Source organism: Lagopus muta, chromosome 3 (assembly GCF_023343835.1).
Source record: "Lagopus muta isolate bLagMut1 chromosome 3, bLagMut1 primary, whole genome shotgun sequence".
NCBI lineage: Eukaryota > Metazoa > Chordata > Aves > Galliformes > Phasianidae > Lagopus > Lagopus muta.
In genome coordinates this window covers 59435026-59454355 of record NC_064435.1, presented here as the reverse complement: position 1 = coordinate 59454355, position 19330 = coordinate 59435026, and the positions used below count along the sequence as shown (strand labels likewise).

Sequence of the window (19330 nt, the reverse complement as noted above, 5' to 3'; positions counted from 1 at the left end):
CATCCTGAGTGCCTGCGAGTTCTTCCTTTGCTGCACGCTGTGGCTGTGTGGTGGGGATGGTGAAGACCACAAACACAGCAGTTGTGTGGGAGCATCCAGTCACTCATCTCACAGGCAGCACACCAAGCCCACGGTGTCATCGCTCTGCCGGCACAAGGCAGAATCCCAGAGCTCATGCCACGCAGGTAGCCCCATGTATCAAGAGCCAGAGCACGCTGTGCTGCTCGGGCAGATCACATTAGCAGCTGATGAATTGTGGTTATCTCAGCTATATAGCTTATTCCTCATGGGTAAGGCAACTCAAATTGAAAACATCACCACTCTTCAGCAGCGAGTTTGTTTGTGTGGACATGAGTCAAACTAGAAGCAATGTTTGAGTTGGGACTCTAGTTATTCCATAGTGAAGACAACCTCATGTTATCCAAATTCATCCCCTCCCAGGGACTCAACTTTATTGGTTATTCAAACATACTATAAAAAAAAAAAATCTTGGCTGACACTTCCTACCCAAACTTGGCGTTTCCTTAAATTTTCCTCCAAAATCTGCTTTGTCCTAGCTGTCTCTGGGTACAAAGGGACACTCCCACATCCTTTACATTCCAATTGGGTCTAATTGAACTCACATGTCAGCGTGAGTCAGCAGTAATTACCAGGAATATTAAGGAAAGATTTGGCACCGAACTTCGGTTATTTAACAGCAGAGCCCCCATATTTTCTGGGGTCTCAGGTTAAACAGAACCCCATAAATACACTACAGAAAAAGCCATACCAAGTCCTTGGTCTGGTTCAACTCCATATGTGCAGTGCCTGATACTGGAACAGCTCTTACTGCATTTGAGATACACCTACAGAAAGGCAAACCTAATGGAAAAATCATTTCTGACTACTAAATCCTCCCCGGTAGAGTTCAAATCTGTTTATACGCTGAACCCGATGAATCAATATCAGAACGGCTGGCTGCTTTCTGCAAGCATCCCCACTGCACACAGGGCCTAGCAATGCATTTCCTCATCACGGCTCCTGGGCAGAAATCTGAATCGATGGAAAGCCGAGGTAATGACGAACCTCCCCCTTCCATGGCTCATTTGGACTAAAAATACCAAACCCAGGTTTTCTACATACGGGCATTCGTTCCTTCCCTCGATACCCCTTTGGCATGCGTCTCCAAAGCGTGCTCAGGCTGAGGGTGAGGGGTTTACATGCTGTCCCAAGACAGCCTCCAGGAGCCAGTCCTCTCCTCCAGCCCAGAGATCACCCAAACACACTCCTACAGCCAGCTACCAAACGCACTGCACAGTCACCAGCCCAAAATCACGGAGACACAGACAGAGCAGCGAGGGCTGTCAGCCTCACCAACACTGAGAAAGCCACGAACATCACCAGCAATTCCTTCTCTTTCTCAATATCCACGTTATTTAGGTACTTTATTTTGTTTTCAAGGAAATACATTCTTGCTCCTGGTTGCAAATTAACAGAGTGTCCTGCAAGTGGGTCTGATCTCGTCCGTCGCTACATGCCTTGCCTAAGCGCAACTCTGTAAGTCCTAGCCCCGAATAGCAACGCTCCACAGTTCCTAAAGGAGAACTGTTTTATTTTAGCTAGTGCAAACATATGTGCATCAACACTCCTCTCGACAGACGACTCCTGAGCCCAAACAGATCAGTTTTATTTAAATCCCGTCCTGCTTGTCTTTTGGAAGCCGCCAACTACCAAACAGCGTCAAGCATTTCCATGGGTTTTTCTGTTGGGTTGCTTTTTTGGTCTTTAGTCCATCTCCTAAAAACTCACCGAATGACGCACAAACACTTTTTGCGCCCGTCTTCAGAAAGAACAAGTGTTTGATGCGATATTACTTGGTTTTACGATACCTCTGCTTTTTCTCCAACAAATACACAAAGCTACAAATTCACCCGAAGACACAGAAAATTCTCGCTCACCAAACAAACTAACGCAAAGTCAGAACAAGCACACGCTTCACCCTTCTCACACCGCTTTCGTACATCAAACCGAAACACCGAGACAACCTTAAGCTCTTCAGCTGCACGCCGCCGCAACGGACGCACCGCCCGACCCTCGAGCTCTGCACCAGGTGAGAGAGCGGGGGCTCGGGGCGGCTCCGGGAAACTTTCCTTCTCTTGCCCTCCCCCGAACCGCTCTCGAAGCACCGGCTCAAGGAACGAAAGAGCCGGGACCGACCCCGAGTTTCAGCGTTCGGGACGCCGAAGCGGCGCCCGGGGCATCCCCGCCGCGGGGCCGCGAGCAGCGGGCACCTCCCGGGGCGTCGGCGTGGGAGGTGCGCGGCCGCACGGCGCTCGCTGGGGAGGAAGAGCCGCGAGCGTCCCGCGGGGAGCACCGGCACCCCGGGACGGGGCCGAGGAACGCGCGTCGCCCCGGCGCCCCGCGAAGTCTCGCCCGCCCCACGCGAGACGCCCGGCCGCCGTCACTTACCCCGCTTTCCCAGCGCCGGTCGGGGTGCAAAGTTTCGCAGGAGCGGTTCCGCGGAGCGGAGCGGAGCGGTCGAGGAGAGGCGGCGGTGCCGGGGCGGAGGTGCGGCGCCGCGGCGGGGCCGGAGGGCGCCGGGGGTGGGGAGGATGCTCGGCCGCCGCACGCCTCGTGATCCAGGTGGCGGGCTGGCGGCGGAGTGACACGGCGAGCCGACGGCTCCGCGCTCGCACGCGATCCCCAGCCCGCCGCCTCGCGGCCCTACGGCAGAGGGCGCTGCGGCGGCACCGGAGGAGGGCGGCGGGTCGGGGCCGCGCGTCGGGACGGGGCCGCGACGGGCCGGCTGCCGCCGCGCTCGGCCGGCCGTCGCCTCCCCAGCTGCGTCCCCGGCAGGCCTCTGGGGCCGGCAGCGGCTCCCATCCCTTCAGCGCTGGGGAGGAAGGCGCTGCGAGGCACCACCATCTTCATCAGCGCTGCCCTGCACTGGTCACCACACGTAGCGTGATGGTCGCGCAGGCCCCCACTTGGCTGAGATCTACATCCTCGGGCAGTCCTGCTGGAGAAGTCCCATTGCAAAAATGAAAGTGGCATGAATAGGAAAGCAGCAAACTCCACTTTTGCAAATCAGTGTTTCACTCATAAGAAGCTTTGCTTCTTTTTACTTCTTGGCCTCTCATGCAAATGCAGTGCCCAGACAGAAGGAAGGAAGGAAGGGAGAGAACCAAGAACCTGAGACCGTGGCAGCAATGCATGGCTCCCAGCTTCCTCAGCAGTGCAGGCCATAAACACCCTGTGTCTCACCATCGCTGCTGAGATTTGGCTTGGCCACTGTTTTGTGGTTAGCAGGAAAACCTCACTTTACTAACTGTCTGCCCATACAGCATTTCCAGTCCTCTTTATCCATGTCCTTCAAGATGAGGGGAGGCCCAGACCCCAACACTCCTGTCCTGTGTGTGGAGATTGAGCAGCCCAGCTTGCAGGGAAACTATTGTTCCAGCAAAATAGAACCAGTCAGCGCTGTTGATTGCTCCGTTACTTCTTCCCAGACAGAGCCTTGGCTATAAAAATAGATGCAATAATCCACATGGACAGTCGCAATTGTAAACGGCATTCAGAAAGCAAAAACGGAATTCATAGTTTGACACAGACATATCCCCAATCCGTCAGGATGTGACACATTGGCAACACGTCTGTGCCAAACTATGAATTCCATTATTTACTTTTCATCTGGACGCTATTTATGATTGTAACCTTCACAGTAAATTAGTGTATCTATTTTATATCAGGCATTTTCTGAGAGGTGTTTGTGTTGTCTGCACTTATATACTCACAGAATTGATGGAAGTTGTACCAATTCAGGCCGCCATAAATCTTCGGGGACTGCAGCCCGTACTTGTGTGAGGAGGGTTTGCCAGCATAACTCTACCAGCAAAATCCTATCTGGCAGAGACAAGGCCTATGTTTGGAAAGAGAAATCAAAGGCCATCATCACTGAATAGCACTCCACTAGATGGAACAATGGTGCTTCTGCTGCCAGGCCATGGACGCTGAATGATTTACCCAGCGGAGAACTGGGGTGGAGGTGGTGCCCAGAAGGCACTGGGCAATGAGGACGCTGTCATGTGACAACTATTGTTCACAGCTTCTCCTCGTCAGCACGGGGACGTGGAGGAGAGCCTTGGAGATAGGAAGCAGCATCCTGGTGGACATGCGAAGGCACACGAAGACACATCCTGAGCTCTTTAACCAGACGTAAACCGGCTCTGCCTCAGGAGTGATGTCACCAAGCACAGTTTTGAGTGCCACAGTGTAAGACATAAAACTATTAAAAAGCATCTAAAGGAGGGCTACAGAAATGAGGAAGGGTCTGGAGGGTAAGAGTGCGAGGAGAGGCTGAAGTCCCTGTGTTGGCTCAGCGCAGAGCAGAGGAGCTGAGGGGAGGCCTGATGGCGGTTGCAGCTCCTCACAGGGAGCGGAGGGGCAGCGCTGAGCTCTGCTCTGTGTGACAGCGACAGGGATGGCATGGAGCTGCGTCAGGGGAGGGCAGCTGGGGGTCAGGGAAAGGGTCTGCAGCACAGGGCGGTGGGCAAGGGCCGGAGTTCATGGCGCATCTGGATAACACTTTCAGACACAAGGTTTGAATTTGGGTGGTGCTGTTGTGAGGCCAGGAGTTGGACTCAGTGATCCTTGTGGGTCACTTCCAGCTGAGGATATTCTACAATTTAATGATTCTGTGGTGTTCAGGCCACTCTGCCAAATCTCTTAAAAAGTTTGTTGGACTGGGAATGGCACTGAGCTCACATGCATCCAGCTGGAAATCAGATTCTTTTGCACCTGTCTGCATCGATATGTCTGAAGTTGACATTTTGGATATTTTATGGGAGCTTTTCCACACACAGATGGATGACCCAGCCCACTAAAGAATACTCCTACTGTGTTCCCTTTGCTCCCTGATTTTTAAATTATGTTAAAAGTAATTATATTTGCCAGGCAAGAATTGTTTTTCATAATTTGACTGTTTATACTTATACCAGTTATGTGCAGATCTTTTTTATACAAGTTAAGTGTACTGAACAACTGCCAGATAGTTCTGCTTTTCTTCTTGAATTTTAATTGCTTACTTGACCAGTATCTATTTTTAAAATGGAGCTGTAAATGGAGCAGCAAGTTCCATCACTCACTGTGGAGGTAGGGGGTCAGCATTATTCTTGCTCCCCGCCTCTCCCCACCCCCTACTCCCTCCTGCAGGGAACAAGTATGGTTCTGAGCCTGGGCTGCCACAGCATCACTATTTAAATTTCAGCATGCATCAAGACACTTTGCAGGACTGGAAGTGGATCTTAGCATTTTGTTGGACTGACACCAAGGTTATCACAATATACTGATATTCCATTAAGTTGAGAGAGGGAAGATTTAGATTGGATGTTAGGGGGAAGTTCTTTACAGAGAGACTGGTGAGGTGCTGGAACAGGCTGCCCAGAGAGGTTGTGGATGCCCCATCCCTGGAGGTGTTCAAGGCCAGGTTAGATGGGGCCCTGGGCAGCCTGGTCTGGTATTAAATGGGGAGGTTGGTGGCCCTGCCTGTGGCAGGGGGGGTTGGAGATTCATGATCCTTGAGGTCCCTTCCAACCCTGGCCATTCTGTGATTCTGTGTGATTCTGTGATTATCAGTGTGTTTGTTAACTCATGTGCACAAATGTGAATGTATATGTACAGACAAAGAAATTGCAGTTGCTGCAGAGGCTGGGGGGGCTGAACCGAATCCTGAGAACAGAAACCCAAAGGCTGCAGAGTGCTGATGGGTGGCTTTCAAATCCCACATCCTCTTGGCAAATCTTTGCCCATGTGCACACACAGATACATTAAAAGCAGATAATTTGAAATTTGGTTTCAAATTATCTAGACTCCCTCGACTTGGTGGAAGATGCAATCATGCACCTTGGAAGTGTTCAAGGCCAGACTGGATGGGGCTCTGAGCAACTTGGTCTAGAGCAAGGAGTCCCTGCCTACAGCAGGGGGTTGGAACTAGGTGATCTTAAAGGTCTCTTCCAACCCAAACCATTCTATGGTTCTATGATTCTATGTTCATTCAAAGTGCTGGTCTGAGTACTGAGCCTAGATTCTCCTCCACACCTTCATTTTCAGCACCATATGGTATCAATTTCTCACACAACCAAACTTCACTTCTGGAAAATAATTACAGATCCTAGCCTTAATCTGCTTTCTTATGGACATCATTATTTCAAGTCCCTACATCCTCAGAACATTCATTTTATCTCTAGCATTATTGCTTCTCAAATGTAATTTGCTTCTGAACAGTATCCTTATGCTCATTTTTTAGTATTTTCCATTATTTTTAGACTACTGGGAAGAGAGGTGATCTTGTGCAGGAGACTAGCAGGGAGCTGGAAGCCAATATAATTTTCTTCTTGATGCTTTAAATGACAAACACTACTGGAAAAAAAGAGACAGACATTCTTGATATTCTCATAAACGCAAGCACTTCCTCACGAAGCCACACTGGTTGTTTCTTATTCTTTCCATACTACTTTTATAAACTCCTTAAGTACAGAGTAATTGAAATACAGTAGGTCTCCAGGTTGACAGATCGAGCAAATTTCAAATGAACTTATTTTCTTTGAACAGAGCATTCAGACCTATCATATTCTACTTGAAAAAAAATAAAATTGTTAAACTGAGAGCAGTCCTTACTCCATATTTAGTCTCAATTTAATCAGCTGTCCATAAGAAAAGCAGAAGTCAAATCACAGCTCAGAGGAGCATCTTGATGATGAATTGGCAGTTTTTCTAATTTTTAACAGTGTGCTTAATTGATAAGAGATACCTCTTTGTATACTTCTAAGGGCAGTTTCTGTTAACCTCATCCAACTGTCTGACAATGACAACTGAAATTTGATCATCTGAGAGCTGCTTTTGCTTCCATTTTCCTACTCCTCAGGGTCATAGGTGGGTAGGGATGATGCACTGGTGGTTTTTTATAAACGCTTCTGAATGCTGCAGAAAAGGAAAGAGGAACTGAGGCTGCTGCTCTGCTGCTGCCCACATATGAGGACTGCTGCTTGCTGGCTTGCTGGATGGGAGGCCAGTACAGAAACTGCCTCTGCAGATGGACAAAGGCAAAGCAAGATGCATCAACTGGGCAATGGCACCTCAGCAGTGGCAGCAGCCTCAGTGCTGAATCTCCATCACTTTTGTCTATAAGCTCACAAGAAGAATTATACTAAGATGCTTTTTCCATTCTTCTGTGATGCTTTTTGCACACTGCTGTGTGTTCTCGTTCTGTTTTTAGCAATTCCCCTGGCCTTTCTTATCTAGAATTAAATATGAACTTGTGAATTATGGCAAAAAGCAAGGAGGAGAGTTTATCATACTTAGAGAGGGACTGGGGAAAAAAAGGGAAGAAAGGATGCTTAGAATTCAAAATCCTAGCTGTATTTTCCCAACCTAAGTAATCAGAAAGAAAGTATTACAAAAATATATTTTAAACAGCACATTATATGATACCACATATGATTTGTTGACTTACTCATTTCTTGGTAGAAGTCACTCAGCTGAACAGGATTGGTTTCCATAAGTATTAACAGAGGGGGGCTAACGCAACGGGGAAATGGCAAAACAAAGCCCTCACAGGTCATTAAAGCCTTTAAAAATCAATAATTAACTACATAATGTGAGTGAATGTTCAAGTCAGTTCACTCCATATGGTCCATCTTCTTTCAGACAAGTCAGCTGCTAAAAACAAGCAGTAAGTCATCCCCATTCTTTTAATACTGTAAAAAATATTTGTTTTTATAACCAAATTGATTTAAGACGTAGTGCAGCCACAAAACATTCTAAACAGATGTCTAACTTGAAAGACACTAGCATACTTTCTTACTCTGTAGTTATGGAAATTTGAGGTGGATGGAACTTGAAACTTCAGTTTTTAAGCCCAAAGGAAAGTGTATACATATACATTAAAAAACACGTATGTTATAATAAATATCTATTTGTTTTAACAGTTGACTTTGGTGAATAGGAAACATGCTCGTTACACAGATCTGTGACTGGATTAAAAGCTGTGCAAACAGAAAACTTGTTACATTGCTTATGATTTATGTGAGAGGAAAAATCACCGTATGAATATGTGGATTTCTATTTACAGCTGTAGACGGCATAGAAAAGAGAGAGACTTTGTTGACGCATACATGAAGAATCTGAAGCGCAACACAGCCTGTGAGCTTTTCTAATTGTTTATTTGAGCACAGCACTTTCTAGTTGAAGTATTAGGAATGTTTCATCCACAGCAACAGAGGAGCACCAAACATTTCTGTCATTTACCTTGGGCACAGAGTTATGGTAGCACAAGAACTATATTCTGTTTCAGAAGGTTGCCTGCTGCTTTCCTCTGCATGGTGCATAGTGCCCAACTTGTCATGTCTTTTGGATGTCCTGATGAATTTTAAGCTTTGCAGAAAAGCACTTGCCAGTTGTGGATTATTGTATGGGTGCACATGGCAAGGAATAGAAGAAAGGCTCCGGTCACTTTTTTGTAATTTTTTTTTTAAATTTATAATGTTGAATACTGTAAACTTTAATCTGCTGTCTGGGTTGAGTGCCTGAACCTGCCAGGTTCCTAGTGGGGATCTGTAGGAAGAAACAAGCTACATATGGCTAATTGTACAGAGAATGAGGGCTCTGCACAACTCAACACTTTCTTTCCTTTCCCACAACAGAGGATGAAGTATTGAGATGAGGCAGTACTGTCTTCGCTTTCTCACAAGAAATAGTTTGGCAGTAGGTATTTCATGGACATAAACTCATATTTAAAATATAAACGGTAGATGTTAACCAGATATTATGCACTGCACTAACAGTAAAAGTTCAAATTAAGGAAATGGGAAAATATGAGATAATAACTTGAATACAAGGAAGCTAAAGCTACTGTGAGTAGACAGCCTTCCTCGGAGTTGCTGCAAGATGCATGCAACCCAACTTTGAGACCTACAGGCACTTTGCTCCCCTAATCAGGGAAGAACAGCTTGGGAAGTGGTAGTGGTTAATCACTGATGTGCTAATAGAAACAAGGTTTGTCAGTCCTCTGATTTCTCTGTCAATAAAGGAAGAATTTTGGCAGAGCCTGCCCTCATAGAGTTTGGCTGTTCACTTTCACAACCTTCCATCATATTTCTCTATCATCTGGCATTTTTACCATCTGTATCCCATTCAGCCACCTCAGGTGCCCCTTCTGCTAAGTCCTCAGGCAAGTTTAATAAAGTTTAACACTTTCAGTTTGCTCTCCTGTCATTCTTAGCTTTTCATTCTTCATGTCTTCCTTTGTATTTTCCATGCCTTAGAGACACCTCTGAGAAATGTTGCTATTTGTCAAACAGGCCTCATTTTCTCACAAATAAGTGAGAAGTTTGGTCTTTTTTTAAACTCAGCAGAATGGTAAATTTCAGTCAGTCACAGAGCTGTAGTTCTCAGGACAAAGCTCAATGGAGAAGACAACAGCCAAAGTATTGCTTCATCATGTCTTCCCTGTGATTTACAAAGATTTGACATAGTGCTTGATAGCTTTACTATTAAAGAAAATGTTCTGCCAAGATACATACTGAAAATTCACAATGTTTTTCTGAATTAATTTCCTTTGTCATCAAAATCTAATATGTACTTTGTAGGCAAATGCTTAGCAATGTGCCTCTCTATTCTGAAATGTTTCTGTGAGGAGACTTGGGATGCAATCAGGGTGGTCTAGGAAAGTCAGGTACACAGAACTGGGAGAGAAGAAACAGACAGATTAGGAAGCCAAAACAGGAAAGATACAGAACTGCAGGAATCAACTTGACCGAGTTCAAGGAGTGAGGGGGAGTAGGATGGATTTTTGCTTTAGATACTGAATACTTCTAGATTTGATGGCTAACTGCAAAACACATTTAATATAGTGAATTAAGGAATTCTTTTAATTCCTTGATAGGCACATTAGATATTTTGGCCAAATTTTAGCACCTTTTGCAGATCTCCTGTTCAATATCTTGAGATTTTTATATTAAAAACAATGAATCTTTAGGGTTGATACAATGAGTCAGCTGAGCTGGATGGTGCATTTGTTTCTCTAACTCTAATCACCTCGTCCCTTGCTTTCCCAGGTGCTCAGTTTGAGCTGGGGTGGATTGCTATCCTTTCTCTAAGCTCATAAGAGGCAGAAAATTAGCTACAGGAGAAAAAAAAATCGATACGCAAACAAGAAAGAAACCAAACTGAGATGATATATGGAGCAGGCTGGGCAAGAGCTTGCTTACAGTTATTTTCACCAGTGTGTTAATGTGATATTTCAACAACCACCACCAAAAAAAAAAAAAAAAATCCAAAAAAACACCAAAAAAAAACATTGAGTCTCTTGAGTGCAAGAAGAAAGCCTTCCCCTTTGGGAGTCCTTGCAACTTTTCTGGAACTTAAATTCAGCATATCAACCTCAGGCAAAGAGCAATTTTGCCATTTTCTCTGAAGCATTGCTGACAGAGCAAGTGTCCTCAAGGGAATGAGGCTGGATAGTGGTGAGCAAGAGGAAGGGGTGCAATTTCTGCAGTCTTTTCAGGCTTCAAGCTCTCTGGTGCACTTTCTCAGGAGGAGTCATCAATCTTGTTTCTTTGGAACTTGTTCTCTGTCATCAACCTCTCCTCTGCTGGCCATGCCTAACTAAATGTGTGGGTCTGAATAAGTGTACCATGCCAAGAACCCTGTTCAATTTCAGAGCTGGGAGACACAACAGGAGCCTTGCCAAGAGTGCTGTTTGCCTCCAGTGCTCTTGTTGGCCACTTTCAAATCCTTGATCTTTATTCCATTTTAGATGGTGTCACATCTTCGGCTCTGCCTGACTCCTACAGTGGCTGTACTGCAAGTGTATCAGCTTCCACCTCAAGACAGGACTCTCTGCGTCTTCACTTTACCACACAGGCAGGCATCAGTTGAAGCATGATGTCCAATGCTGAAAAAATGTCAGCTGTCTTTGCAAGAGTGTGTCTGCTGAGTGCTAGAGCATGCAGGTGCCACAAGCAAAGCTTAGCTCCATCAGAACATTAACGCAAACATCTGTTCACTTTTACCTTGGAAGTAATATTGTCCTTCACACTTCTCACATCACCTCCCGTTCCTCCTGCGAAGGGCAGCAACAACAGGCACCGTCCAGAAGTAGCAGGCGTTTGCAGAAACAGCCCTTTCCAAACTGGCTACCCAGAACTTGAGTACTCTGCTGGAACTGCCCCTAGGGACAGGGTAGGTTTGCATTTCCTTCTGAGGCAGAAAATCACCCTGACTGGAGCAAGTGGGCTCCAGTCCTGGATGCACAGACAGGAGCACAATCAGACAGAGATTGTAGCTTGCTACCTCTGTCTTTCATAGCCATTGGAGAATTACAGTAGAACTTGCTATCAGCATCAGAGTGTAAGAATCTCACCTACACTTCACCAAGACTATGCTAGTTAAAATTTTCTTGCACCATTTTTCTTCAGGAGTTCTCTTTGTATTACTTTTCGCAAATAGAGAGTCTTTCTGAGTGCCCAGATGTGCAGATAAATTTTCCTGGTTTTAGGATGGGGAGATCAAGGCATCTCTCTGAAGCATTTTGGCATCCATGTCTGGAAATTGAATCCAGTTCCTTTTACGCTTAATCAGTGCCTGGCAAAAAGGTTTATATAAAAAGCTGGTTGGTGATGCAAATTTTAATATTGAGTCATGGATTTATACCAATGGTGAGAAGCATGCAGTAATGCAATTTTTCACAAACTAGATCATTCATTTGCAACTTTTCAAACTTTTCTTATGTTGTTCTACTGCCTGCACTCTAAAAAGACTCATCCTGTAGGTTTAAGGACAGAAAAAGACACATGCAGGCTCTGGTTTTGTTTTAGGCTCTTAAGCTAGTATTAGGAGAAGATCACGCTAAGTGGTTACAGTACTGTCACAGTGACTTATGCTTCTCACATATTCTAGGCAACAGAACCAAAAGAAACAGATTTCTCGCTAATGGGCAAAATGATATAGTGCATAAATTTTACTCTTTCCAACCCATTTCAACATGGTCTGCTGATGTTATTCACATTCTTATAACTTTTGGGCACAGATATAGTTGGTGAGGGATAGCAAACAATGCTGTTTTTCATCTTTCTTTCTAGTGTCTTCTAGTGTTTTGGGTTTTTTGATTTTTTTTTTTCTTTTTGTCTTCTGAAGTCACTTTTTGCAACTGCTGGCTGGGGGAAATATGCTCCTAAAAATTTGAGTTAAATCTGAACCTGAGTTTGGCTCAAATGCCTGAAGTTGAGCAGTCACACTTAAGATTTTGATTTTTTGACCAACGCTTGGAATGGCAAATGAGTTTCCTCAGTCCACCAGTAAAATATGGTTCCAGAGTAACCTTTCCTCCCTGAAAGCTCAGAAGTGCAGATATGTTTTAATATGACTAGAGGAAACTCATTAAGAAACTTCAACTATTGAAGGGAGAAAGTGGCACGTCTTGTACCCAGCTACCAGTAGCTTCCCAACAGGTACTGCACCAAAGAGATGGAGAGAAGTAGGAATACTTACAGATCCAAAAAGAGCAGTTCATGATTGTGTTATATCATGTGTCATGCTGTTCTTTTTCAGCTATGAATGTCAGCAAAGGGACAGGTTCTTTTCACATTTGAACCTCCCCGGTGGCTGATGGAAGTGCGCATCCATTTTCTAAACTCCTGGTCCATAACACGCATCACTTTTGCCTGTAGTTTTTCCCTACTGTTCTTACAATTCACAATCTTTCTTCTTCCCTGGGTGACAAGGGAGGGGAAGGGTTAAAGAAGTGAAAGCTTGGAGCAGAGTAAGGAAGAATGTGGTGGAAAGAAAGTAATCACAGCTCTTTAGAAGACAAGTGATCAGAGCTGTTTTGTTTTAGAGCCATCCTTTATCACATTATTTGCTGTGGCTGGGCTTATCAACTCTATACAGGTGAGGTGCTGGGTCTAATGAGATTATTCTGTTAAGGTCTGATCCTGTCACTTGTGGGGATGAGCAAGGAGATGATGAGAAAACTCAGACAGCATAAAGAATTATACAGAATATGGAAAGGGGAACAAGACGCTAGGGATCAATGTAGGAATTTTGTCAGAGTATGCATGGATGTGATAAGAACAACCATTTGGAATTCATCTGGCAAGGGATGTAAAGGACAACAAGAAAGACTTCTTCAAATATATCAGGGACAAAAGGAAGAGTAGCAGAAATGTGGGCCTGCTACTGAATGAGGCTGGGTCCTGCATCTGGCAAGGAATAACCCCATGCAGCAGTAAAGGATAGGGGCTGACCTACCGGAAAGCAGCCCTACAGAGAAAGACTTGGGAGTCCTTGTAGACTGAGCATGAGCCAGCAGTGTGCCCTTTGTGGCCAAGAAGACCAATGGTATCCTGGGCTGCATTAGGAAGAGTGTTGCCAGTGTGTCTAGGGAGGATCTTCCCCCCTACTCAGCCCTGGTTAAGCAACATCTGGAATACTGTATGCAGTTTTGGGCTCAGTAATGCAAGAAAGACAGGAAAGGCTGCTCCTAGAGTGAGTCCAGCAAAGGGCTACAAAGATGCTTAAGGGATGCTGGAACATCTCTCCTATGAGCAAAGTCTGAGGGTATCTTATTGTGTACAGATGTCTTAAGGGAGGGCATCAATAGAATGGGGTCAGGCTGTTTTCTGTGATGCCTGGCAAAGGATGAGGTAACAGGCCCAAACTGAAACACAGGAAGTTTTATTTGCATATGAGAAAAAACTTCTTTATTTTGAGAGTGACAGAATACTGGAACAGGCTGCCCAGGAGGTTGTGGAGGCTTCCTCTGTGGAGATATTCAAAACCCACTTGGGCATGATCCCAGTGCTCTAGGTGACTGCTTGAAGCAAGGAAGTTGGATCATTGTTCTGTGATTCTATGAGCAGATGATCCCAAGTGGTCCCTTCCAACCCCAACAAACTGTGATAGATAAACACCAGAAGAACACTGAACTGAAGAATAAAGGGTACTACTCTGTCAGATTCCAGAAATTCCGTGGCTATACTGTTCAAATGTTTCAATAACCTATTAAAAACTTTTCCATTATTATTTTGTACAAAACAACTTAATTTTTTTCTCATCCTTTTCCCAGCAGAGGTGAGCAATGGTTACACCATATCATTCCAATTTGTAGGATTTAATATGCTCCTTCTAAAAAAGAGAGGAAAACTGAAAAAATAATCATTTCCTTCCTTAATTTGACAGACATCATTGTTTTTAAACTTCTGGTCACTCTTGTTAGCCTACGCTGATTTGCTTTTGGGGGTCTTTTTACTTGAAGTATTGTGTTTTAGAACTAGGCACTGCTTGATTTCTGTAGTTATTGTAGCTTCTTGTTAAAGAACAATATTCTCATGTGGCAAAATGGGCAGGATAATGTTTGTCCATCACAGCTCAGTTCTTCAGTGGAAATGTAGATAAAGCGGGAATAACACAGCAGCTAATTATCATTCCCTGGAGGAAATGTGAGCTGTGGAACATGAATGTTCAAAAAATTCAGTCAATACATAAATTAATTATTCAGTTGTACATTTAATAAAGCGATATGAAGTTATCCAGTCTGTACTTTGCAGCTTTCTTAAGTATCCAGTTCAAACACACTAAAATCTTTGGAAAGAGGGCAGAGTATGTGTTTATGCCAAGACAGCCTAACTTTGTATGCCATTACTCTCCCTTCGAAGGTTATAGAAGTTTTCCAAAATAGTCTCAACACTAGTTTTTTTTTCCATAAAAAGACTGCAGACTAAGATAAGGCACCCTTATTTTTATGCAGAGCCCTGATGCACTCACTGCACTGTACAATTCCTGTTGGTTCATTGTACACCAAAAAGTAGTAAGATTACTTAAAGCAACCTGGCTGCCTAGGAGAGCTGCATGAGAATATCCTGCGCCATATTTCAAGCAAAGACTTCTGCACATTGAGTCAGTGGCAGCCATCATGGTCAGGAAATTTTCCTGCCTGTACAATGCAGCCTTATGCAATAGCCCTCCCCCTAGCTTTAAGGATGACAAGTCTCAGCAGGAAGAAAAAATGAAGCAACGGTGATTTCTAGTGATGTTCTGCAGTGATTTGGAAACTTTCCACCTTCAAACCTTCATTTCCTTGTGTGGAGAAAGACCATGGCTGGAACTTGCACTGGTACCACTGGTAATCTTGCCTTTATTAAACAGTTCTGGGAAATGGGAAGGAGGAAGTGATGCATTTGCAGTGTACTGCAAAAGATGGACCTGTAGAACTTCTATTTTCTCATCCCCTGTTTTAAAAATGTAGCTACACCCTGAGATCTGTCTGTGGGCATTCCAGAGACACATGTTAATCAGTTACTGACACCAGCAGACTTCTACCAGCATCTCCAAGTGCTGTTCCTCTGCTGAGCTCTAACTTCTTCAGGTGTTTTTCCTCCACAGCACCTGCAGTCCTTCCTAACCTCTTCACAAATACTTATGCCACACAGAAACAGAAGTCTTGCACAGCAAAGAGCTCTCTCCCCTTCCAACAGCTGACTCCTTTCTTCTGAGCATCTGTGCCAATCCCAGCACAGGTCTCCTCCCACTGCAGTAAGACCAAAAAAAAAAAAAAGAGGAATCATCTTAAACACTCCCTCTTGCATGCCAAATGAAAAACTGTTGTTTCTGAGTCACTGCTGGGGCTCTGAGTACTCTCTTCATATGCCTCTTATGCACTAGTCCTACTCTGACAGACACTGTGGGAAGAATATAAGCGTTACCATTCCGGGAGTCGTTCCCTGCTGTCCTCAAAGCCGGAGGAGAGAGACTGACAGCAAGACAGCACTGCTGTTCATTTCTGCTGGGTCATCTTAGTTGCAGACTTTGGACTCATCTCACAGGGGCGCAGGGATTTCCTGTGATGCAGGAAGTGCGAAGCATCTGCCCTAAGCTTCTTCTCAGCAGAACTTTAATGCACCAAAGATTCCTTTGCTTACAGATTTTTTGGGGCAGTATAACCTTCTTTTTTTTTTTTTTCCACACTGCTAAAATATTTAGGAGTAATCTGCACTGCTGAAATTCCCAAGCATGTTTCTTTAGAAAAAAATGAAGGTGTTTGTAAACGTTTCTCTTTGCTCAGTTTATTCATTCTGCTCTTTCCTTTCATTAGCAATTGGAGGGAGCTTTTAAAAGTTATTATATCCCTGGAATGGCAAAGCTTGGCTTTGCTTTAAGAAAGTTAAAGACTGCAGCAAATACGTTCCAAACAGATTGGATATCTGTGTTTAGAAATGTGATTTGGCAAGTGGAAAACTGTACCTGGCACATGACTGATTGATTGCACTTTGTGATATTATGTTCTAATTTCTTAATATGCTGACTTCAAGTGGCTTGTGGTCACTGATTACAAGTTTCACTATTCTTCTCACCTTCTGATTCAGTTCTTCGTTATTCCTTTCCAATATGTGAGTTATAGACAAATATTTTGAAATACAAACTGTGATGCATCACAGACATCATGCCATTAAGAGATTCTGTAATTTCTTAACATCCATTCATACACGCCCTGTGGACTTAGTGAAGTTAGATTCTTTTAGCTTTCCAATTTAGTGTTGACTATTTTTAGATAATATTGGGTATGTTATATAGCAAGGGAATTAAGATATATGAAAAAGACAAGATAAAAGTTATTTAAAGTTGAATACTGTTTCTGCCTGCGAAAGTTAAATGTTTTTGACAGAACAACACAGTATTTGCAGAATCGTGGTTTGAAAGCATGTTTTTATTTCAGTTAAGAATCACTTTATATTCCTTTGTTTTGCTAATGAACAATTAGGTACAAATCATTAACTTCCAGTCAAAATGCAGATTTAAAACCCATTTTCTACTCAGGCTGTCTAAATCTTCCTCAGTTGCCCGGAACTACGCTGCATGAGAAGGAGCAAACAAATTCTTTAAGAAATCAGCTCGTTTATTCCTCTCTCCAAGTTCAAAGTCAGTGAAGCCTGGCTTTCTTAGCAGTCAGAAGGGATAGAAAGGAAGAGACAGATACATAAGGTATTCCTTTGATGAGTGTGTCAGTCTTTCCTTTAGTAGATTTCTCATGTGGTTTTTGTGGTATACAGTATGATATACACCATGTGCATTACTAAGTGCATTCGTTTCATATGATGACTGACGTCTGTCTCTTGTTTATTATTCCACTGTTGACAAGCTCCATGAAACTAAAAGCAAGAAATTTGTCCTTCTGAAACCAAAAGTATCAGCAACAGCAATGCTCGGTGAGTCAAAAAACCCTGGTGACTTTCTTACTTACAGTTTTTCGTGTGTATCAAAAAAGGTGAGAGTTGAGCTGGGCAGTACTCCAGCAATGAGTCCCTCACAACATTTTCTCCAGGAATCACCCTAAGCTGCCAGTGCAATGTAGCCCTTTAGCTGTCTATAGATACCATCTGACAGATCTCTCAGGTGTGGAAATTATTCTCAGGCTTCTGGAACAGATATCTTCTGCTGAAACTGTGTCAAGGAATAAAGTGTGGAGTTGGTCATTTCAGAACTGTATATCAGGAATGCCAATGAAGTAGAGAAGATAAAGTGATATCTGATGGGAGAGATGAGAACGAGGGCAAGTCCAGGAGATACATTGCTTTTGTAGACTTTGAATATCCTGTGACACCAATTTTCTTGGTAAAATAGGAAGTGCCTTCATGCTTTCTGCTCAATTAATCTGTATATTCTTTGTGTGAATGCACTGTTGTGTGGGGAAGAAAAAGCCAGGACAAAGATGTTCAGGACCTGCCATGAGTGGTCATGACCACATAACATTTCTAGAACAGAGCTGACCTACTGTTAGTATCCATGCTTTTGTAAAGCACAGAGCTCAGACTCAGAGATCCTGCAGGACCTCTGTCTTTTTGCATCTGTGCTCTGGACATTCACAGCCACGTTTCAGACTGGCAGTGGTAGATGCGTATGTGTGGTAGAGCATCTTTTACCTTCCTTATCACCACTACCAATCACGATTTTGCCAATACTTCCCTTATCTTGCTATTACAATATTCCCAAAGCAGCTCAGCTGCTGGATGTGCTGCACGCTGACTGCCTGGCTGGGCAGTGCAGCCAATAAACCCTTCTGGATTTCAGAGCATGAGTTATTAGCATAAGATATTCACAGAGCATTGGGACTTTGCCTAAGGTGAGGAGCCCTGCTGAACCTGAGCTTATTGATGTTACCCAGAGGAGTACTTAATACAGCCCAAAAATAATTTGGATATTCTGCTGACCAGCACAATGCAAAATCTGTGGAAAACAGTGACATTAGGACCTAGCAGCAGTACTCCAGATTCACCCAGACAGGCAGTAGTCCTTAGTTCTTTGTTTATATTCTGCTTCTTTAGTAATACAATAAATACCAAGTAACTCTTCTGGAACTTGAGATAGGGATCTGTAGCATTTTTCAATCTTGGCACAAGTTGTCATTATTAAAAACAAAAATCTGCATGAGGGAGTGGGAGATGAGAGCAGACAACTTACCATAGATGATCCTTCTGTTGAAGTGAAGATAACTGATAATATCTGTACATTTGGCTTCACTGTAATTCGTGCAAGAGCCCAGATAGTAGCAGTCCACAGATTCCTCTTTTCTGCCCACTTAGTCTTCAGATTTTCCCCAAAGTGAACAGAATCAGAGAAAAGAGAACATTTGGCTTATTTTACTGTACAGTGCATATTTTACTATTTTCTCTTTGAATAATCTCACTGATGTTTGGAAAATTCCTAGATATTTTTGTATGCTACAAATGTATTGGCAAATACAAAAGCTACTTCTATGCTTAGCTTATGTCCTCCAGGTGTTTGCTTATTTAATTTGCAATGAGATCCCAGACCATGGGACTGGTGGTGGTGGGTGAGGGGACAAGTCCCTCTTGGCAGGATGGATTGTGTGAGAAGCTGACCAGAGTGGCATGCATTGCTTTTTAATGATTTCTTGCAACTTTTTAAAGTTATGCCATTAAAACAAATCTCTTGTGGTGATGGGTTATGTTTGTATGTAGTGCCAGAGGACTGAGAGAAGGATTTTTGATACTTGATGATGGAGGAGCCCCTGGCGAGGAGAGAAAATCCCTTGGTTATTGATGTTGATACCATTCAGCATTCATTTCTCTGCTAAGAAAAAAGATGTGTGGTGTTCTCAGATACATAGTGTGCCAAAAGCATCGTAAGGGTGGCTTTGGACTGTGAGGAAACATGGTAGGAGCAGAGCTGGCTGGTCTGCCAGCCATGGCTCCAGGCTGCTTGGAGCAGGAGCACTGCTGAGACCAAAATACCAACCCTGAGAAGCATAGGACTTAGCCAGGCCAGGGTGGTGAGCGGG

General features: G+C 43.9%; 2 protein-coding genes across 2 annotated transcripts in view; one reads left to right on the top strand and one right to left on the bottom strand.

Moving 5' to 3' along the window:
- The window catches only part of AHRR (aryl hydrocarbon receptor repressor), an 89799-nt gene extending 87206 nt beyond the window's left edge, over window positions 1-2593 (bottom strand). The window contains exon 1 of the mRNA XM_048939255.1: window positions 2449-2593. The gene's annotated coding sequence lies outside the window, so the exon portion shown is untranslated. The remainder of the gene's footprint in view (window positions 1-2448) is intronic.
- Window positions 1-19330, top strand: part of CTNNAL1 (catenin alpha like 1) — a 596511-nt gene that overhangs the window by 552031 nt on the left and 25150 nt on the right. The window lies entirely within an intron of this gene.